Genomic DNA, 20899 nt, shown 5'->3' with positions numbered 1-20899 from the left:
CTGCCACCCCTAGATATGCATGTACATATAGGTTTTTCTTAATAAAAATGAAATTTTATAGTAAAGCATCATTAGTCTGATAGGCATATACCTGTTGGTATGATAGCAGCATCTGTTATTTCATACCTTAGTGAAGATTAATTAATAATGTCTTACTGGGGGCCAGCCCAGTGGCACAGTGGTTAAGTTCACATGCTCTGCTTCAGTGGCCTAGGGTTCATGGGTTCAGATCCTGGGCGCGGACCTACACAACACTTGTCAAGCCATGCTGTAGCAGCATCCCACATCCAAAAAAAAATGGAGGAAGGTTGGCACAGATGTCAGCTCAGGGACAATCTTCCTCACCAATAATAGTAATAATAATAATGTCTTAATGGTTTTGATGGGAAGAAGTACAGTAGTCCAGAGGTTTTCTAGTAGGTTATTTGGAACCAGACATATTAGAAAAGGAGAGCAAAGATCAACTTCGCCTGTTTTCAATCTCCTTTGAGAATTACCTGCTAGGAGACACAGGCATATCCTGAGTACCAGGTACGTTAGACGGGGTACATTCTCACTGTTTCCACTATATGCACAGTAGCTAATGTTTGAGCAGTAACTAAATAGGACCCTGTAATCTGATAAAAAGAAAGACTAATGTCCCAAGAAATGCTATGCATCCCTGGAAAAGTTAACTCCTTTCTCCCCACAACTAAGGGCCAAGTGTTTGAAATACTCTTATCTCCCACCTCCAGTGGAATTTCCCGTTGACCTGCTAAGGAGCGTATTCAGTCCAGTGACAATTCACTCTGGAGTGTTACTATTTTAACATAATGCTGCTCCTTTGATTTCTCTCTTCTTTCCACAGTCCCTGCTGCTTTTTCCTCCTCAGAATTTCTTAAGCTAGCATCAGTGACTTAACCATCAGCCATGATAAAACTATGCATCATGTTAACCTGAATGGCTGATCCAAGAAGAAAGGAGATGATTCCATAAGAGAGAAAAGATAAGATTCCTGTAGAAGTCTCAGATAAAGATACTGTTATCTGGAAGGAGACGTGACTGACAGACTTGGGATTCTGAGCTCTCTCTATCTGGCCCAGCAAACAAACATCCTTGCCTTCGGGTGTACGTGTTAGATGTGGAAGAACAGGTCACCTCTCGAGGGGTAGAAGCTGCCCAGGGAAAAGCTCCGCTCCTACTCCTCTCACAGTGGTTAGTGTGTGTGTAAATCATAATACAGACATGCGAAAATACCCTGTGTCATAAATACAGGAGAAGTTTCAGTAACTTTTTTCCTCCTTTTAAATGGCGAGTAAATACAAGGAGTATATTTCCATATAAAGGAAGCAACAGAGTTCATATAATATTGAAGAAATATATTTTGATGTTTTTGTTTTACATTTCTTTGCATGTTTCTAAAACGGGAAAAGAAGAAAGAGGGAACATATCTCCAGAATTTTCATAACTAGCTTACCCCAGAGGAGAACTCTGCATAAAGAATGTTTTTTTCTTTACACTTTTCCAAGCATCTAAACCCAATATCTCCCTAATTTAATGACTTTGCATTTAGGCGAGCAGATACTACTAATCTTGCTTAAACACATGAACAGAGAAAAGATAACTGACTTCCTCGAAACAGGATGATTTAGTAAAACAGATAATAAGTTCAGAGAACTTTTTTCTACTAATATCTATTTTACTGCTGTTCTTATTATATAATACCAATCTGTCTCTTCTTCTTTTTTTTTTTATTTTTTTTTAAAGATTTTACTTTTTTCCTTTTTCTCCCCAAAGCCCCCCAGTACATAGTTGTATATTCTTCGTTGTGGGTCCTTCTAGCTGTGGCATGTGGGACACTGCCTCAGCGTGGTTTGATGAGCAGTGCCATGTCCGCGCCCAGGATTCGAACCAACGAAACACTGGGCCGCCTGCAGTGGAGCGCGCGAACTTAACCACTCGGCCATGGGGCCAGCCCCTGTCTCTTCTTCATAGACTTAATGCAAAAATTAAATAAGATTACACAGAAAAAATATTAAGAATAGTGCCAGGCACGTAATAACCACTCAATAAATGTTACCTAGCACTGTAACATTTCACCAACTCTAATACATTATTGAGGATCATTTTATGGACCACAAAGAAAGCAATAAAAAGCTGCCAGATAAACTATGATGCTTAGACTGTAAGACACATCCCAGTTTCTGAGTTACTAAAATGTGAAAAATAGGTGCATCTTAGTATTAATGAAGTACGATACTATTTTTAATATTATTACCCACAAAGGAATGTTATTTTGTTAAAATTATTACCTCAAAGCTGTGATATTCCCCCACTTTTCCCCTTGCTATACATCTCCTAACTGAAAGGAAGCCCCCAAATGACAATTGTTTCCAAAATTGTCGCAAATTTCGAATGCAATAAACAAATTAATCCACATCTCTCTTTTCCAGAATGGATCAATAAATGAAGGAATAAGACTGAATACATACGTTGCCAGTATAAGATGAATAATCCTGAAAACAATGAGGAGGGAAACACTCAAACTACGATTTATAGAATTAGGGAGAGTAAATACACCTGTTAGATATCATTTTTGGTGCTCCGTTCTCCTGCTAGTTTAGGTAGGACACCATGGGATGTGCGGAAAGGAATTTACTCCATCAGAATAATGGGCTAGACACCCGTGATTTAGAATAATCTGCCTTTACTCTGACTGCCAGAAGCAAAAGGAAATTTTCTCTGGAAAAAAGTAAGACTATCTAGCACCTCATTTCTACAATTTTTAAAAAATAAACAATTTTTTAGAATGGTTTTACATTTACAGAAAAATTGAGAAGATAGTACAGAGTTCCTTATATATACTGCATACCCAGTTTCCCCTATTTATTAACATCTCATAGTAGTATGGTACATTTGTCACAATAATGATCCAACATTGATACATTAGTATTAACTGAAGCCCATACTTTATTCAGATTCCCTTAGTTTTTACCTAATGTCCTTTTTCTGTTCCAGAGTTTAACAAGGATACCACACTCCATTTAGTTATCAGATCTCCTTAGACTTCTCCAGACTGTGACAGCTTCTTAGACTTTTCTTGTTCTTGATGACCTCAATGGAGAAATATTGGCCATGTAAGATGTAGAATGTCCCTCTAATGGGATTTGTTTGATGTTTTCCTCATTATAAATTGGGCTATGGGTTTGGGGGAGGAAAACCAGAGATAAAGTGCCATTTTTATCACATATTATCAAGGGTACATGTTATCAACGTGCTCCTTACTGTTAATGTTGATCTTGTCACCCAGCTGAGGGAGTGTTTGTCAGAGTTTTCCACTATAGTGTTACTTTTTTCCTTCTTTGTTCTGTACTCTGTGGAAGGAAGCCACTATGCACAGCCCACATTTAAGGAGTGAGGAGTTACGCTCCACCTTAAGCTTTTATACATAATATCTGGTATTCAATTGAAAGTAATGAAACATACAAAATGACGAGAATTGATCTGAAACCAAAAATAAAATAAAATCCAGGTCGAGAGGTTAGACTCATTAGAATCAGACTTAAAATACCTATGATTAATATGTTCAAAAATATAATAAGGTGAAAAATTGCAGCAGAGAACTAGAAACTATAAAATATTAAATATTTAGAATTTAAAAGTAAAATAAACTAAGAACTCAACAGATGCGTTTCACAGCAGATTAAACACAGTTGAATAAGAAATTAGTTAACTGAAAGAAAAATGAGAAGAAAATGTCTATACTGAAGAACAGAGACAAAAGGATAGGAAATGCAGAAAAGGGCAAAAGCAGCATGTATGGGTCACTAGGACAAGGTCTAGCAAATGTAACTGAGTCCCAGAAAGAGAACTGAAAGAAAGAGAATGAAGTAGAAGCAACGTTTGAAGACACAATGGCTAAGAATTTCCGAAACTGAGGAACAACTTAGACAAGAGTTAAGATGTTCGTCAAACCCATGGGATTATAAACAAACAAGCAAAACAAAATAAAACAAAGAAACACAGAGAGTATCTTGATGAGGCCAGCCCCACGGCCTAGTGGCTAACTTTGGCGTGCTCGGCTTCTGCGGCCCAGGTTCTGTTTCTGGGCACGGACCTGCACCCCTCGGCAGCGGCCGTGCTATAGCAGCAACCCTCATTCAAAACAGAAGAAGACTGACACAGATGTTAGCTCAGGGCGAATCTTCCTCAACAAAACAAACAAAAAACAAAACAAGAGTGTGGTCTTGTAGGAAATGATGATAAGGTGGTCTGAACTGAGGAGTAAGATTCAATCAACTGTCTCTCAAGTTTCCCATCCCGTTACAGTTGTCGTTTCCATACATGTCATTCTCTCATTTAAAAAAACCCAGAAAACAAAGACAGCTCTTGAACCAACCAGAGAACACAAAAAATGGGAAGCCAAAGTACAGAAGAATATAAGGGTAAAGATTATGTAAGGACTGGTGGCTTTTAATTATTTAATATAGTAATTTGTGAAATGTATACATATAGAGAAATATTTTATGCTTTTCTATTATTTTTCAGTGAATAGCAGTGGAAGGAAACGCTCATAGGCTGCTTTAATGATCAGTACCAATTAAATGTGTATAAGTAACATGTTAATATTAAAATTAAACACTGATACATTTAATAATTTTATTTTAGACGCCTATGTCTTGGCAAACATAGGTTCACAGGGAACTTTTTTAAAAAAATTATTGAGGTCGTAATGGCTTATAACATTGTGAAATTTTACGTGTACATTATTATTTATTGGTTTCTGTATAGACTGTATCATGCTCACTACCAACAGTCTAATTTTTTATCTGTCACCATAAATCTGTGCCCCTTTACCCTTTTTGCCCACTCCCTAACCCCTTTCCCCTCTGGCAACCACTAAGCTGTTCTCTTTGTCCGTGTGTTAGTTTATCTTCCACAGGTGAGTGAAATCATATGGTGTTTGTCTTTCTCTGTATGGCTTATTTCACTTAGCATAATACCCTCAAGGTCCATCCATGGCGTTGCAAATGGGACGATTTTGTCTTTCTTTATGGCTGAGTAGTATTCCATTGTATATACATACCACGTCTTCTTTATCCATTCATCAGTGGATGGGCACTTAGTCGATTCCACGTCTTGGCTATTGTGAATAATGCTGCAATGAACAAAGGGGTGCATAAGTTTCTTTGAATTGTTGATTTCAATTTCTTTGGATAAATACCCAGCAGTGAGATTGCTAGGTTATATGGTATTTCTGTTTTTAATTTTTTGAGAAATCTCCATATTGTTTTGCATAGTGGCTACAGAAGTTGTGCAAGGAACCGTTTGAATGCCACAGCAAGTTATGCTCATCACATTCTGAGGCTGGAGGATTTGGAGCTCTGGATATCCCTCTGAGAGATTTCTGCCCCCTCCAAGTTGCCCTTGGGCAGAGACTTGAAAAACTTTGGCATGATTAAAGAGAAAAAAAGACATACGGATAGTATCAATGAATGATTCCATGAACAAAGACAGATATTACTTCTGCCAGTGTTCTAACTAGATTGCATTCATTCAGAGCATACATAGATTTTTATCCTGTGAGGGCATTTCAAATTTTGATTCCCATCCTCAAATAGACATGTCAAGAATGGAAGTAGTTGAATAGAATGGTGATTAGAAAGCCTAAAGGAGAAGCTGCTGATGGGAGGGAAAATGTACAACAATGTCGAGAGGCTTAAAAACAGGTCCACAGGTGATGCACTTAAATTATTAAGCATGTGTTTGTTACCGAGTACCAACTGTTTCTATATGGGATAATAAGTATTCTATTATTAGATCTTTGCCCTCAACAACCTTTCATGATTTTTCAAAAGCTTTTAGTGATACCTTGAGACCAACTCTGTTTTGATAGATTGTGGATATTTCCAAGAAGTGGAAAGGGGAAGAAGTGTGGCTGGTTGGGCCATTAAGATCGCTAACTGGTAGACGATCACATTTTACTCAGGAAAGGAAGAGCAGTTTAGGTATGTCAGAAGGGCCCCTATTTGACCTTCCTTGATGATGAGTTTGATGATGAGGTAGATAAGTATTACAGAGGCTTGAGCTGAAAGCTTTGCGGGTGGTATTTAGCATTGACTAGATACAGAGGAATAAACCCATTAGGATACTAATGGAAAAGCAGCTAAATGTCTAATGCAAACAGAAATACTAAAGGACAAAAGCAGAGAAACATCAGAAAGGAACTCAGAAGCAACTAGATTCCAAGCCTTAATATGGGCAAGTTATCTTGAGGCACCCATGTTCAACACCCACCAACACCAACAACTAATTCCGTAGTCATATCTACTTTACCGTCAACCTTGACACCTACCCTAACTTACTCCAACCCAGCCCCGTCAAACCAAACACCTTGGGCAACTGTCATCTCCTCAAACAAAACTATTTTGGAGGACAACTGTACCTATCAAAATGTAAACAATGTTACTTCCAGAAAACTATCTTAAACATGTGCAAAAGGATTTGTGTTTCAAGCATTTTCATTTCAGCATAATTTGTGATAGGAATATTATAAAGCAAATATTTAAAAAAATCAAAGTATGTCTGTATTATGGAATTACCTCTGACCTTGCAGAAATGAGTTAGACTTTTCAGCACTAACTGGGATGGATATCCATATATTTCTAGTTCTATTTTTTTAAGTTATATACAAATTATGTTAAGGAGTAAATCAAATTCACACTAAAATTTCCCTCTTACTTTCCAGCTTGCACCCGCATACTCCGCCTTTTCTCCTGTTTCGACAGACAGCCTCTCTCTGCTCCGAACTAAGGCCAAGCTCAGCATTTGTGCACTACGTCCCATCCCCTCTTACTGAGTATGTGGCTCCAGCAGTTTGCCCTGTCTCCTTCTTTCTCAGCTTTTTCTTCTCTGTGGGTTACATCCATGAGCATCAAAATGTTCTTATTTCTCCCATTCTAAATAAACCTCCTTTTAAAATTACTTTTACCATCAGCTACTGCCCTGTGTCTTTGCTCCTCTTTGCAGCAAATTCTCTAGAAGGGTACAGTATTCTTGCTCATATCACAGTTCAACGTGAACATTCTTGGTTAGGTGCCTTTCCACATGACCAAGACCTGGGCTGCTTCTATCCTGTGTGCTGCCATTTTCTAGGTCTTAAGCATCTTCTCCATTCAATACATAGACATGAAAAAGAGAAAAAGGATTGTGCTTGGGAAAGTTTTTAGAGACAGAACGGGAAGTGGTGCCCATCATTTTCCACTTACATTTCTTTTCTTTTCTTTTTTTTTTTTTTTTGAGGAAGATTAGCCCTGAGCTAACATCTGCTGCCAATCCTCCTCTTTTGGCTGAGGAAGACTGGCCCTGAGCGCACATCCGTGCCCATCTTCCTCTACTTTATGTGTGGGACGCCTACCACAGCATGGCTTGCCAAGTGGTGCCATGTCCGCACCAAGGATCCGAACCAGCGAACCCCATGCCGCTGAAGCGAAACATGCGTACTTAACCACTGCACCACCGGGCCAGCCCCACATCAATTATTTTATATTGTGTCCATAATATTACTTTATATTCTTACCAAGATTTGTTAACTTCTAGTTTATAGAAATATAGGAAAACTATAGGGAACAAGCAATGTGACATAAGAAGGAAGTAATCAGAAAAATCCAAAATACGAGACGTTCTAAAGGATCCAGTCTCTTTAGCATGTCAATGTCATGAAAAAAAAAGACTGTCCTAGATTAAAAGAGACTTGAGAGGTGTTAAAAACAAATGTAATGCGTGGTTTTAGATTGGATACTGGATTGGGTGATAAGAGCTGCTGGACCAGGGGTTCTAAGCAAGATGAAGCTCTAAGAAATGGATTAGAAGCTGACAACCTTCTTCAAGATTGAGGAGGAGTAGTCTGATTTCTCAGGTTTTTTTAACTCACTAAAACTGAGTATTTCAGATGAGTTAGGAGTGGTAACCAGAATGGTTATTGAAAAACCATTTGGACTCCTGCAGCTTCCATGCAGCACTCCACTTTTTGGTTGACTGAAACAGGCATAGGCAGAATGGTCATCTCTTAACCCTTACAAGCCACCCTGTGAGATAGGTACCTATTCCCCTCTGCCACCCTGTTGGCCACCATCTACCACGAGTTTTGGGGTTTTTTTCTCATCCAGTCATCTGTATCCCTGAATATATCTTCCTTATTGTTGCTGTATGCTTAGGTTTCATGACAATGGACAGCAGTTAGTTTGGTTTGGCTCTCCAGGTTCTCATTCTTGAGAAGGAGTCTCATTGGCCCTCCTCTGAGCCAATCTTAAGAAATACGTCTTTGGAAGTCAGGACTAGATTTTGTCTAGCCACTGCTAATGCCATGTAAGACATCAGCAAAGGTCTCTATCTTTTCCTGGGATTATCCTAACTTAAACTCTCCTTTTCTCTGAAGAGATTGCACCAAGAGTCAACCACACTGGAAAAGAAAAAGTCTGCCTACTCCACTGGTTCTCTGCACATTGGTCACTGGAAGGAGATTTAAAAAATACTGACCCCTGGGCTCCACCCCCAGAGATCTTGATTTAAGTGATCTGGGGTGTGCCCTGGACGTCAGTATTTTTTAAGGCTCCTCAAGGGAATCCAGTTGTTGAGAGTCACTTGTCTAGTTTGGTGGTTTTCAAACTTTGATGAAGCACCTAGGGATTTTGTTAAAATGCAAATGCTAATTCAGTAAATGTTGGGTGGGACCCAGTTTTGAGGTTGAGTCTCATATGAATACAATTACATCAAAAATTTCAATTTTCTCATTTTCTTGAGCCAACTAGGGAAAAAAATTTAATAGATTAAGAAGTTTTAATGCCTTACTATCAGATACCCCCAGATGGCTCTAGAATTCTGCATTAATAGCATGTTTGAACACTGACGGGAAAGACCAAGTACCAAGGGGAATGCTGATGATACAATAGAGAACAATGAGAACTCCCGGAGTCAGGTCCTTGAGGAGTCAGAGAGGAAGTACAAACAGGAGGCACTGGCCTCAGAAAGGGGGGTGGACATTTCATGCAAGGAGAGTTTTATGAGGTATCAGCTTTTTTTGTAGTTTCAGAGGAGGAAGAGTACCTTCTTGTATTTCCAAGATTCTTTTTTACTAACAGCTTTTTCTTAAGAAGCCCTGCATTCTCAAAACTAAACACAGGAAAAGAAGCCGTTCTGAGAACCTCGAAACGGACATATGAAAAAATTAAAATCAAAGAGTTTTTAACAATTGGAATTGAGAAAGAAAATTTTAGTCCTCCAACTGAGAAATGAGCAACTAGTGGCTGTGCATGTTGTCCTGAATGCTGAGGAGATTGACCGATAACTGCTTGAGGAAAAAGGAAGATGCTGCACCTCTGTGAGCAGAACTCTTCTTGACGCTGTTGGTGCCTCTGCTGCAAGAGGCCTCTCGGCAGCAATCCAGCCTGCTGCTGGGAACTGACGCTGGCGAGAAGCCGCACATCAATTTGCTTAACGTCTGCTTCTCAGATACATTACCTCCTGATTCTGTGAACGGTGTTTCTGGGAAATACTAGAATACAGAGTCATCGTGTCCTAAATTTAATTCATGTCAATTAATAAAAACATGACATTTTCATGACTTTAAAAGGCAAAACAGCAGCAGTTAATAATTTATACTTAGTAAGCAGCTGGAGGTACTAACCCATTGCTTCAGGTGCACAGCCTTCTTATTTCTCGAGTCACCATGAATGGGCACTCTGCCATCTCCTTGCTGGGTTCCTCATGAGGAGAAAATAAATGGACAGGTGTTCAAATGCTATATGTCTGAAAAATTTTGCATTAAAAAGAACATAAAGCACAAAATAGTCTGCTTTTACTAGTTTGTTTTTTGTTTGTGCTTTTTTTTTAAAGATTTTATTTTTTCTTTTTCCTCCCCAAAACCTCTCGGTACATAGTTGTGTATTTTTAGTTGTGGGTCCTTCTAGTTGTGGCATGTGGGACGCCGCCTCAGCGGGGCTTGATGAGCGGTGCCATGTTGGCACGCCCAGGATCTGAACAGGCAAAACCCTGGGCCGCTGAAGTGGAGCGCACGAACTTAACCACTGGGCCACGGGGCCAGCCCCTGCTTTTACATTTTACCTGGTCACATAAAATAATGAAACCCAGATATTTTTGCGTATAAGCAAAATATATACAAAATTTTTTTATCAAATGTGTTTGTACATATATGAGTATGAAAAGTCCTAACTATAAGTTTTAACATTTTTATACTAAATAAAAATATATATTCTAAATATTAAATGTATCTAAGGTAATAAATTAAAATGGCTTTGAAATAATACAAGTAGTTTGTTTAATAAGTAGCTGTTTCACTTTATAATATTAAGTGAGGTTGGCCTTCATGGATTGTAACTGAGAGAATATGGTCCTAAGCTTAGATTTTGCCAAGATTTCAAATCACAGTGAAGGAAAGGGAACTGGGGGTGGTGTGTAGGGAGATTGGGTCGGTTTGGAATCCGGGCTTGTGACCACGTCTTCTGCGACTTCGAAGCTGGGGTAACTCCCCAGTCCCTTTTTTAGTAAAAGGTAAAGGAGGGTGTTAATCAAAGGGGAGAGTCTACCATCAAAACCACCTAGGTGTCAGGAGCTCAGTCACAGGGAGGAGCAGGTGAGAGGATCAGCCCCGCCTGGGAGCTGACAAAGTCAGGTGCACAAGCCCAGTCAGGTGGCAAGTGCCCTGGTCCCTATGGTGCACAGCTCAGAACCTGTCATGTCTGAAAGGACCACTAGAAAGATGGGGAGAAAGCGCCATCGGTGAAACAAGCTGTGCCCTGGAACGAACGGGAGGGGAGTGTGCAAGCACAGCAGAGTAGTCCCACAAGGGTGGGGCTAAACTCAGGCCCCAGCCAGACTGAGAGCACGGCCGAGGCATCCAGGCCTCCTGGCTCGGGAAGTCAGCAGCCCTGCTCAAATCTGACGGTCGAAAGATCTAAGGGTACAACCACACAGCATCCTCAGAGAGTGGTGGCTTTTCTTCAAGAAAGGTGCTAATCAGAAATGTAAAATGAGAACATCGAGTATTATCTGCCTCTACCGAATTAATATACATCTGTTAAATTCCTGGGAATCACATTAGGTTGATTCTATACTGACAAACCCAAGGCAGAAAAAATAATTACTGATCCTAATCAGATGCACACAGGAAACTAAATGTTTAGATTGACTGAATTTTGGCAGAACCCTATCTTATGCTTCTGCTCATTTATAACATTCTCTTCACCAGATAATGCCCAAAAATTGAGTTTGTGATGCTCTTTTGCATTGATAGAGCAGAAATCAAAGAATATAATTTATTAGACTGAAGCCTTTTATAGCTATAACTTAATAGATCCTTACCTTATTTTATGTGTGAAGTGAAGCCTCCGGAGACGGGCCAAAAATCTCTGAAAGCTATTTTTAAAGGTGTTTGGTGATAACAAAATATGATGTAAATAGCATAAGGCAAACGAAATGTGTTAATAACGTTTATGAATTAGTTCTTGAGGAGCCTAGAACATGTTATAAAATGTGGCCCTACAGGAAATGCAAATCAAAACTACACTAAGATATCACCTTACCCCCGTTAGATTGGCAAAAACATCCAAAACCAAGAACGACAAATGTTGGAGAGGTTGTGGAGAAAGAGGAACCCTCATACACTGTTGGTGGGAATGCAAACTGGTACAGCCACTATGGAAAACAGTATGGAGATTTCTCAAAAAGTTAAAAATAGAAATACCCTATGACCCAGCCATCCCATTACTGGGTATCTATCCTAAGAACCTGATATCAGATATCTCAAGAGTCCGTTGCACCCCTATGTTCATCGCAGCATTATTTACAATAGCCAAGACGTGGAACCAGCCTACATGCCCAGAAACTGATGATTGGATAAAGAAGATGTGGTATATATACACAATGGAATACTACTCAGCCATAAAAAAAGACGAAATTGGCCCATTCACAACAATGTGGATGGACCTCGAGGGCATTATGTTAAGCGAAATAAGTCAGTCAGAGAAAGACGAACTCTATATGACTCCACTCATAGGTGGAAATTAGCATATTGATAAGGAGATCTGATCGGTGGTTACCAGGGAAAAGGGGGGGTGGGGGGAGGGTACGGAGGGGGAAGTGGTGTACCCACAACATGACTAACAAAAATGTACAACTGAAATCTCACAAGGTTGTAATCTATCATAACATTAATAAAAAAAAAAAAAAAAAAAAATGTGGCCCTACAAAAATTGTTTCATTTGAAATTTGGTGCAAAGTTTAAAAGTATGTGATGTTTATTTGATATTAACTTGATCACAGTTTCTGATGTCCTTAATTGGCTTTTAAAAGTAGGGTCAATTCTCTATTTAAATAATAATTAAAGGCAGACTTCAACAGTAAACCTATGCATCATTAAACATAAATATTGAAAGTAATGCCTGTGAAAATAGAGCCAAATGAGATACAAGCAAAGCCTCAATAGGTTGTAATTGTTTCTTTTACTCATTCATTTTTGCTATTGTCTGTTACTTACATAAAATTCTCAGATGCTGTAAGGTCTACTTCTTTTGTATTTTTTTGGTATCACTTTCGGGAGAGATTCGAATTGTCTTTTCTTTTTAAGGTAAGTGATATGCATACTGATAAGACTCATCTGGACCTATATCACAAAAACTTAATTTCAAAATATTTAAATTACAGTTTTTAAAAAGGAAATTAATAATGTGGTCTGAGAAAAAACACACTGGCTTATCTGTAGCCAAAAGAGCAACGTTTTATCTTTAACGCCTCTCTTCCAACTGAATCTGTTTTCTTATTAAAATAAAAACATTTTTCCCAATATTTTTCCTCAGGAGAGAGAAAATATATTAGATCAAACCTGGACTAAGAAAAAAATGAACCAAAAAATATGACTTTTGCAATGATACAATCTGTGAGAATATTGTTCGATAATTTTGCAGCTGTCAGATTACTGTTGCCGTTTTTATATGTGTATTCTGTGTGTGTGGGTAAAGTAGGGAGGATAAATCTGGCTTCCCAAAATTTTACACAAATTGAGTGCCTTATTTGTTAAGGTCACACTGTAGGAACCTGGTGAGGTAGCTACAGCAATGAGGCCAATCCTGTATCTCCTTTCCCACACTTTTCAATGAATTTCATTCAATTTAAAAACCCAATGGATCCATTCATACATCTGGTAAATATGTGTTTTTTATGTGGATGTACAAAAGTCTATGCTTGCAGAAGATCTAATTATAGTCAAAAAGAAACAGCTTAAAAATTTCTCACTGAAGACTGCCTATTTTCATACCCAGGGCAGAAGAAAATGTCTCAGTATTACAACTCAGTAAATTTCAGTGTAGGATAATTTTTGCACTACCATTTTTATACTCAATGTATAGACACATTTGAGAGGAACAAAAGGCTCGGGAAGAGCAAAATAGCTAAGATCTCTGATAACACAAGTATAAATTGGCCCAAGCCTTAACTTTTGCACTAATGAATTTGAGAGCCACATCAAATAATAAAACTGGATTAAGACTTCATAAAAAATGATAGGCCCATGAAATTGCATGTTCCTGCCCTATGACCTTCATCAAATTACAGTACAAGTACCAGGGATAATGTCATCTCATACCGTCAAGCTCTTATATGTTGGTTTAAACCTACTCTTTCACAGGACAAGTCCTCCTTCCTATGGAATCCCACACAATTGTGTCCCCATTTCTAACCTACCAAGACGGGTCAAGGCCTTCCCATAAACGAACTGCAGGATCCTCACTGCTTGGGCCAGAGTTCATTATAATCCACGCTACCCATCTGCCAGGAAGGAGAATCTGGACAATGTAAACCCTGCAAAAAAGTTCTAGTACTGGGGATAAGCCAGTGGACTGCAGCTTCTTGAAGCATGAGACAGTCATAATCATGCAGGCAGGACACACAGCATCTGTGCACACTGGCACCCTTGGTTGACATGCAGTTTCCAGGTATCTGGTTTATACCTGTCTTTTCTAGTGTTTCAACTTTCAGCCAGGAAGCAAGGATATGCAATGACGTGAGCTGTGTGCTCCTGCTTGCTTTCCCAGCTGGTGCCGTGGGCTACTGTGCCAAATGGACCATGTCTATGAGACCGTGATGGTTAAGTTCAGGAATACTGTTTAAACCATAAGACAACACCTCTCATTTGAATATAAATTGATATAATATGGACAATAATGTATGTGATAGGTCACTATATTATTTATAAAAATGAAATATTGTAAACAACAGAAACGTCTTATCATAAGGAGCTGATGGACAATGCTAGAGATCCAGAGTAGATTGTTATACACCCACTAAAACTCATATATTTTGAAAAATGTTTAATAACAGGAAAATATTCTTGACATAATATATGAAAAAAAGTCAGAGAAAATTGCTAAAGGGTTTAGGAAGGTAAAGTAAGCATTCACTAGTATTTCCAAAGACAAATTAAAATTTTTCCCAAAAAGCAGTGTATAAATCAGTAACTATATGGTTTTCACAATTTTGTTTATATTGCACATATACAAAAGATATCAAAAATAATGCAAAGATAGAAACCTCCAAATCAATATTTCTGTACCTGACTGGTGGGACAAAGGTGATTATAATTCGCTTTTCCTTTTGTTCTCCTCATTTCCAAACCCCATTTATCATTTCATTAGTCAGAAATGTGTTACTACTTTTCTATAAAGCTCTGGTCAATCTAGACCTTATCTTTACCCAAAATAATTTCATAACTGACACATCCCACTTTCCAACCACAACCAATGATCATACCAGCTCTCATGCAAGTATTTCTTTTAGTCATTTTTCTAATTAATCAAGATCTGCAGTTCTTTTCATCTTCCCCTCTCCCCTTACTTTTTCCCCCAGTTTTATTGAGAAATAATTGATATACATCACTGTATAAGTTTATGGCTACAGCATCATGGTGTGATTTACATATACTGTGAAATGATGCTCCTCTATTCTTTGACTAATTTGTCAGCACCTTCTACTTCCTATTCTCATAAAGACTCAGGATTATTCTCTAACTGATCTTATTCAGATCAAGAGTTTCTTGGCTTTTAACCCAAATCCCTAACTCATCTTTTTAAATTGAATCATATCTGCTGATCCTAATATGTGTATCTATTCTCAATCTGCTCTTCTAATCAAACTAATATTTTCCTTTCTAGCAGTTTTCTAACTATTGTTTTTACGTTTACATTTTACTCTCAGCCTGTATTTATTGAACAAATATTGGTTGAGAATATGTGATGGAAGACGAAAAAGGGAGACTAAGCATAAATAACTCTTCTAGGAACTTGGAGTGTTCTGAGGAGAGTGTAGTACACGGCTTAGAATAAGACATATGTTTAAGGGAGAATTGTTTTTTTAAGATAAAAGAATTCTGAGCATCTTTAAACCCTTATGGCAATAACCCAATATTCTTGCAAGTTGCCTCAAATCAGTTGTGCGTTGAAATAAATTTTGATATGTTGCGTTTTCTTGCAGTTCCACAGAATATCATAATCCCTACCCAACCCTAATGATTACACAAAGAAAGAAAGGAAGGAAGCCAGAGAGTCAGGGAGATAGAGAGAGAAAGAAGGAAAGAAAGAAAGGGAGAGAGAGAGAGAGAGAAAGGGAGAAAGGGAGAAGGAGAAAGAAAGGAAGGAAGAAAAGAAAGAAAAGGAAGGAAGAAAGAAGGAAAGAAAATTTCCAGAAGTCCTTGAGCACTGGAGCAGCTTAAATCTAAACAGCAATTTCTTGAAAATAGCATTTCCCAAACAAAGTTCTTCCCAAGGCTCAAGTCTTAAAACAATACACACCTCTCTGTTTGTTATTCACACACAGATCACAGCAAGGACTGTGATAGCTGCAAGTAAAAAACAGGCAAGAAAAACAGAAAAGAGAGATGAACATTTTCATGGTTTCATGTTCAAAATGGTGCCAGTTTTCTAGAAAAAAATCCCGCCTATGAATTTAAAAATTATTTGGAAATTTCTCACCAATTTCTAAAGGTTAAGTGTGATCCTATGCTTCTCATTTCCTGGAGAAGATCCACCAGTCTTGCCAACGCTCCCCCTTTCTCACTACAATCCAAGCTCTGCCAGCTCTGTTCACGTCGGCTTTGTTCACTAATGTATCTCAAAGACCTAAAAGACTGCTGAGCACATAACAGGCCTTCAGTAAGGACTTGATGAATGAATTATTCAATAATGTCTTCTAGTGCAGTCCTGACTTCTTGCCAAATTTGGAAGTTTTCAACAATGGCGCTGTCGACCATTAGGTTTTCCCTGGGACTTTCCTTCACTTTTTAGTGTCAACATCACGTACATAAAAGCTCTCTTTTCCTTTTGCTTCTCTTTTGACCCCTGGCTCCCCAAGGCTGAGCCGAGCTTGGACTACTACCCTCTCTCTTAGGAATAGATATACGACATTGAAAAATAGGCGAGCTTCCAAGCACAGTCCCGCATGTGTGTTGCTCACAGGCCCACTGCTGCCTCCACACACATGTCCATTCCTGTGCCTCAGTTTTTGCCGTCTCCTTCTCCTCCTCTGTGATTTCTTAGGAGACTGAACACTACCACCCAGGGGAATGTCCCCCACCCGCCACCAAATGTACTCCCAATAGAAAATCTTCAGAATGGTCGCTCAAATTGTCGGTGCTTTCCTGGCCTGCCCCATTAGGGTCCTCAAATGGGACCCTTCCTCAGCTTTCAAAATCCCCAGAACCTGATGACGCTAATGGCAGCTGATCACTTTCCTGACATCCTTCACCTTTGTGCTCTCTGATAGTCCATTCCCTCAGGAGTTCCCCACCTCTTTTGTTCCAGCTGAGTTTTTATCACTACAACCTGCTTCCTGCCCATGCCCCCAGTTATGTTAGAGGAAAATAATTTTGTCACCTTGAATAGACTCCATTATACTAAAAAGGTGAACTAGCCGCAAGGGCATCACCTGGGAGCTTGTTAGAAATGCAGATTCTTGGGATCCACCCAACACCTGCTGAAACAGAGTCCACATTTTAACAAGATCCCTAAGTGCTTCACAAAAGTTTGAAAGGCATCAGATTAGACCAGCTGCTCTCAACAACCGAAATTGCTTGAGGAGCTTTAAGAAACACTGATGTCCAGGGCACACCCCAGATCAATTAAATCAAATCTCTGCGCATGGAGCCCAAGGATCAGTATTTGTTAAAGCTCCTTCCAGTGACACCAATGTGCAGCCAAGTTTGAGCATCCCTGGAGTAGACAGATTTTTCCTTTTCCAGTGTGGCTGACTCTCGATGCAATCTCTTTAGGGAAAGAGAATTGAAGTGATAACTCCAGGAAAAGATGGAGCCTCTTTCTGGAATGCTGATATCTTATCTGGCATCAGGCACATGCCTTGGCTAGACAAGATTTAGTCTTAACTTCCAAGGAATATTTCTGAAGATTTGGCCCAGGACGTGGTAGTATAGCATAATGGTTAGGAGGCAGACAGACCTGGGTTCAGTTCTTCCACTTACTAGCTATGAGACCTTATCAACGTAATTTCCACATCTGTAAAATACAGTCGGGTGTCACTTAATGATGAGGACACGTTCTGAGAAATGCATCCTTAGTCAATTTCATTGGTGTGTGAACATCATAGAGAGTACTTGTACTTACACAAACCTGGTTCGTATAACCTACTATGCAACTAAACTCTATGGTACTAATCTTACTGGGCCACTGTTGTATTTGTGATCCGTCATGGATGGAAACATTATGCAGCACGTGACTGTAGTGATCACAATATTACCTGTCACAAAGCTTTTCACCTTGAGGGGTCATCAGATTTTCTTTAACTTCAGATTAGAGTCCAATATCACAAGTCCATCTGATTTTCTTAAATAAAAAATCTGTGGATACTCCATTTTCAACATAGGCAGTACCAGAAAGCGGGCTAACACTGTGCATCTTATTTACTTAAGCTGTACATCTGTGAGACTGTCAAGTGAGGACATTTCTCTAACCATTTGAAAATATGCTTATTTCATAAAGAGTTTATTGACACTATGGACTCATGTGTCAAGTTTTTATTTATTTATTTTCTTTGAGGAAGATTAGCCCTGAGCTGACTACTGCCAATCCTCCTCTTTTTGCTGAGGAAGACTGGCCCTGACTAACATCCCTGCCCATCTTCCTCTACTTTATACATGGGACACCTACCACAGCATGGCTTTTTGCCAAGTGGTGCCATGTCCGCACCCAGGATCCGAACCAGTGAACCTTGGGCCACAGAGAAGCAGAACGTACGAACCTAACCGCTGCGCCACCCAATGTGTCAAGTTTTAAAGAAATATCTTATATTTTTCCTCTAAACCAAACAAGAGTGCTTTGATCAGCTAAACCAACTACAGTAAAGTCTTGAGGGGAGGATAATTGTCCTCTGAGGATGGCATTTATTTTATTTTTCTTCTACCACGATAGCCGTAGAAAATACCTCTTTTTCATTGTGTGTGTGTGTGTAAATTCAGACTCCCGGGCCTCTCTGCTGACTGCTTTCCTGCTTGGAGACAGCTAAAAATTCCTGCTTAAAACAAATCTCCTACTTTTTTGGTGAGTAGATAAAAAAAATAGCCTGTAGTCACAGAGTCTTGAGAGTTCAGGAAACAGCAGGCATCTTTGCAGAGCTCTTTTTGGGCGCTGCTTTCTAATAGACTTCTAGCTCATCTATCCCACTCACGAAATATCCTAGCTCACCTGTGCCCATGAGGTGGAGCCACACAGGAGTGAGAAGTCCTCTCAGGTTGGAGTCCATAGAGTCGGGCATGTGTTAGCCTTAAAGACAAAGGCCGGTATTGAGTAGTGTTAATCTGTCCTGAAGACTCTCGAACCGACCTAGAGGGAGACAGTTTTGCTTTCTCTCCCAGCTCGTCACGTCTCAGTTGCCCCCTTGGCTGCTTGGGAATGAGGATTAGCTTCACGCTCCACTACAACACATGCTGGACGCAGGACGAAGCTCACCAATTAGTACTCAAAACCGTCTGCCGGCTTGGCTGCGGTTTAACCAGAGGCCTCTTGAATCATATAAATGCTATTTGGGGTCAAGAGTTACTTGTCATTTGTTTGCTTGTTTGCTGTTGTTGTTTTTAATATTTCTCAGACTATTTTAAGTTCTGAAATCTGGAGGGACCTGGGTTCAGAGTAATCTTGGCAGTAGTCCTGAGATATCAGATACAGTACCCAGACATATGTTCCTGGAGGGGGGTTGTGATTTAACAATCAAGGAATAGTTTCTTTGATTGCACTGAGATCTGCCAAGAATGTCTCAATGTTTATATTCTCTGCAAAATGTCCTCCCAAACTGCAGTAAATATTTATCAGGAATAATAGTATTAATATCTAGCAGTAAGTCATGAGCCTTAACATTAAAAAAAACACAAAACAGTATTTTCTCTTAACTTTAAAAGTATTACATTTTCATCATGGAGAATTCAAATAATACAAAAAGCAAAAAATTAAATTAAACTAAAATTGCCTGCAATCTAATTACTCAGAAAGAACCATCCTATTGTCATTTTCATCATACTTTAAAAATAAATATTATCCTCCCTCTAAAAAAATGTTTAAAAGTCTACGATATAAAAAGTTGTGGCAGGCTCATCTGCAAAATGGATCTCTGGGAATTTATACTTCCTATTTAGAAGCTGCCAGCATCTAGAACACCAGGCCATTTTCTCAAGAACATGTGAAAATATATTACCACTATTATTTGAATTTTTTTAAACAACATAACTTTTACCAGAATTAGAGTCCCTGGACAGAATGCTTGAAAAAAATTCCCACCAGAGGCATCAGAAGCAGACTTGTGATTGCCTCATATAAAGCACTGACTTTTCCTGAAACTTGTTCTGTAGAAAAACCCTAAACAGCAGCTCTTAATGATTCTTAAAGGCATTACTGCTCTGACTCAAGAGAACATCATAGTAAAAACCTGAGTCTTGTAATAGGTTAAAATTCAAATGAGCACAGTCTTCAGCTATTCGCGGAATCCCTATCATGTTTCAGCTGCTATTGCTCCAGAAGCTGTATGTTTTGCGCTTTATTCTCTGAAGCGAACTTTGGGTGGTCCCTTGTGGTGAGCTGTAGAGTCAGCATTAGCTTGTTTACCAGGACTTCCAATCTAACCCAAGAGTCTGTCCTTTTGTAAAACTCTAGATGGGCATGTGGACAGGGTGAAGCATGCCAGAGCAGTGATTCTCCAGGTGTGGTCCCTGGATAAGCAGCGTTGGCATCACCTGGGAGCTTGCCAGGCATGCACATTTTTGAACCTCACCTCTGAACTCTGAATCGGAAACTCCGGAGCTGGGACCCAAGAACTTCAACTTTAACAAGGCCTCCTGGGGATTATTATGCATTCTAAAGTTTGGGAACCACTGGGGTGGGGAGGGGTTGGAGGTAGAGGGTGGTAGGGTATGTTGCTGGAGGGTTTTTGCTGGCCCCATTTCAATAATTCCATGTCTGTTCCTCTCCAATAGAACAGCTATGAGGACCACTTGTGAGAAGGAAAATGTACCAGAAAACCTCTGGACCACTCGCTGTGTCCACCCCTTAATCAGGTCGTTGTTAAGCAGATTTGTCCTGTGCCCCACAGGGAGTTTGGAAGGTTTATCTTCATTTTGGCTGGAAAGGTTCAGACACGCCTCTTCTGTTTATCACTTACCTGTGCTGTTCTTTTTCACTCTGGAAATGCAAAACCATCTGTTCATGTATTAAATACAGATGGTTATTATTCTCAAACAGCTAGGTAGATCTTAACAGAAATACCACCGTCATGATTCTCAGATCCTGCAGGGATGACCGCTTTAGTTTTCCTGGATGACATCCCTCTTACTTTCAGGATTTGGACTCAGGCAGCCTTT

General features: G+C 39.4%; 1 long non-coding RNA gene across 1 annotated transcript; it reads right to left on the bottom strand.

The window, feature by feature from the left end:
• Positions 1–1294: 1294 nt before the first annotated feature.
• Positions 1295–16151, bottom strand: LOC138924770 (uncharacterized). Its single transcript, XR_011439980.1, has 4 exons — positions 16017–16151; positions 9665–9741; positions 5066–5137; positions 1295–3177 (listed from the first exon to the last, which is right to left on the bottom strand). It is a non-coding gene; the product is annotated as an uncharacterized lncRNA (long non-coding RNA).
• Between the last annotated feature and the right edge of the window lie 4748 nt (positions 16152–20899).

Source organism: Equus caballus, chromosome 6, assembly GCF_041296265.1.
Source record: "Equus caballus isolate H_3958 breed thoroughbred chromosome 6, TB-T2T, whole genome shotgun sequence".
Taxonomy (NCBI): Eukaryota; Metazoa; Chordata; class Mammalia; order Perissodactyla; family Equidae; genus Equus; species Equus caballus.
Note: the sequence above shows the minus strand (reverse complement) of the source record. Positions and strands in the feature narration are given on the sequence as shown.